A 2,911-nucleotide genomic window follows, 5' to 3' on the forward strand; every position below is an offset into this window, starting at 1 on the left:
ACGCGAGCGTAGCGTAGTGCTTTGCCCAGGCTTACTTGTGACCTGCTCTCCTTGCTCCTCCGGTATGTGTCGACGGGCTGGGACTTCTGCGTTCTCCTTACATGGCAGTGGCTCTGCCTCGCCGTCCTTCCATTGGTTCCCGTCTCCGTTCTGGAGGGTAAAAAGGAAGGAGGGGTAGGGAGGTTATGGAGTCGGCCCCCTCACAATGTTATAAGCTTCATATATTGCAATCTGCACTTTACATCTTCTGGGGACAATGAGTAATTCAGTGAAGCTAAACCATCTATCAGTGGAGGCCAGCTGGCAACCTAGGGAGAGATTCCTATCCTCCTTCAAGCAGCAATATCTGCTATCATTACTTCTCAACAAGAAGAGGGTGAGAAAAAGAAGATGAGCAGGTGTTGGTCAAGGATGAGGAGATGGATGAAGAGAGGCCATTGTTGGCCCACTGCTATTGAGACGAAAGACCACTACATGTTCGGCCAGCATTTTACCTCGCATTTCCCATCTGAGGATTGCCGTTCCCCAATAGTCTACCAGTCAGTCAAAAATAACTTTATTTGGTTTTCACAAACCATAATGCATATAAAACACATTTCATATTAAAAAAAAAAAAAAACCATTTTCAGTTCATAAAATTCTACTTAGTTCCTTTGTGGCAGCAAGCCTTCAGACTTTGCCCACTATTGTAAGTAAGCTTTTTACCGCTATCATAAATTTTATCCCCCTGCATATTAAAATGTTTGATGCGACACCCATCCAACTTGTCGCCGCCTGTCTGCAGGTGCGGATATTTAAATCATTACAAACTGTTCTCAGCATCTTCCTTCTTTCTGATTTTACTGTTTCACAGACACACAATAAATGGCTCAGAGATTCAATATGATAACCGCATAAACGACATGCCTTTGTTTGATCCTTATTTTTCCAGGAGGGCGCCAAGTCTAATGAACAAAGATCTCCAAATCTGTATGCCATAAACCTCCTTTTTAAGGACAATCGGAAATGAGCTGCTATGTAGGGTTGTGGTCTTAGCCGTGTGTAAGAATTTATTATGACCCATGCGTGGTGGCGTCTTAATAATCCCCTCTTGTCCTCCACAAAGGATAATGATTTTGCTTTTTTAAATGTGGCCTTTTCCAACTTGCTGTTCCAAAGCCCATAGAGCTCTAATTCTTCCAGGGCTATCCTCAGTTTGTCCCCCCACGAGTTTGGGATTCTTTGCTCTAGTTGTTGTTTTATTTCCAACCAGCATAAGTTGTTCAAAGTTCCTAATTATGCTGCTCTGAGTTTCCAGCATAGATTTACCATGGTTGCCTTCCTTTGGAATACTTGGTTCTGTAGTCCGAATTCCAAACGAATTTGTGCTGGCGAGGAGCCTTTAAAGAGGTTGAATACCGTTTTATAAACCTTGGTTTGTAATTTATTTAAGATGTTACTTTCTTGGCCATGCCAGGTTTCCAGACCGTAGGACAGGGTCGGTAGCAATTGGGCTGCCATGATTTTTAAAAGATGCCCGTGTGAAGGGCTTTCCAGTTTCTTGTATAGTTGTTTGTAGGCAAATATTAAGGATTGAGCTTTTGCTGTGATCTCCTTTTTCTGCTCCACCATTGACAGATTTTTTGCTATTTCGATGCCCAAGTATTTATAAAGTCTTATTTCCTCTATTTGAGAGTTCTTTGCGTACCATTTGTAGTTTCCTTGTCTTGGGCCCGCTAATCTTACCACCTTGGTTTTGGATTTATTCAATTCTAAACCTTGGGCGTCCATGTAGTCTATAAGTTTGTTTATTGTACTTTGTAGCCCTATCGGAGTTTGACTTACCAGGACAATATCATCTGCATACTGTAAGTATTGAACCGGCTCATTTGCCAAATTTGGTGGGTGTCCATTTATTTGTTCTAAGTGGCTGTTCAAATCTGCTAGGTATAAATTAAATAAGCATGGAGAAAGGACGCAGCCCTGTTTTAATCCGTTTGTTATGTTTATTTTTGAAGAGACTCTTAGTCCATCCCCTAGTTTTACAGTAGCCCATGTTTCGCTGTATAGTGCTTGTATTGCGTTTATCAGTGGCTGTGGCAGTCCCCATGCTTTCAGTTTCTTCCACAAGCGGTCCCACGGCACTCTATCGAAAGCCACTTTTAGGTCTATATAGCAAACCACTATTACTCCCCTTTTCCTTTCAGCTTTTTCCGTAAGAATTGTCAAGGCTGTTAGATTTGTAATGGTGCCCATTCCCCGTCTGAAGCCTGTTTGGAATTTTGGGGTAATGTTGTTTTCCTCTGTCCACTCTTGTAGATGTTCCAGGATGCATGAAGCATAAAGTTTGGCCTCTACGTCGATCAGGGCGATCAACCTGTAATTCCCGGGTTCTGTTCTGATGCCGCTCTTGTAAATTGGGTGGAACAGGTTACCGCTCCAGGATTGTGGGATTTTGTTGTCACAGAAGACATGGTTAAAAAGAGGTGTTAGATATTTTGCCCAAACTTCCGGGTCTCGTTTGAACAGGGCATTTGGTAGCCCGTTTGGGCCTGCTGCTCCTTCCGCTTTCAAATTTTTTATCAGTGTTTTTATGCGTTTAACAGTTGTCAGAGTTTGGTCATCTACTTCCCAGCTAATCTGGTTTTTTCCACTTTCAATATTAGTGCTGGTTACCTCGGAGTAAGGTTCTTTTTCCTTTACGTTCGGTGACCTTACTGCATCCACCTATTCTAATCCTAGTTTGGGGTTATACAATTTATCAATGTGTTCTAGCCAAGTCTTTTCGCTTATTCCGATGGTATTTTGCTTTCCGTGTCCTTTCATTAATTTGTTGATTATGCCCCAAAATTCTTTACTATTTGGTAGTTTGCTTGCCCTCAGCAGATCTTCCCATAACTTTTCTCTGTATTTTCTTTTTTCCACTCTGCAT

Source organism: Triturus cristatus, chromosome 1_2, assembly GCF_964204655.1.
Source record: "Triturus cristatus chromosome 1_2, aTriCri1.1, whole genome shotgun sequence".
NCBI lineage: Eukaryota > Metazoa > Chordata > Amphibia > Caudata > Salamandridae > Triturus > Triturus cristatus.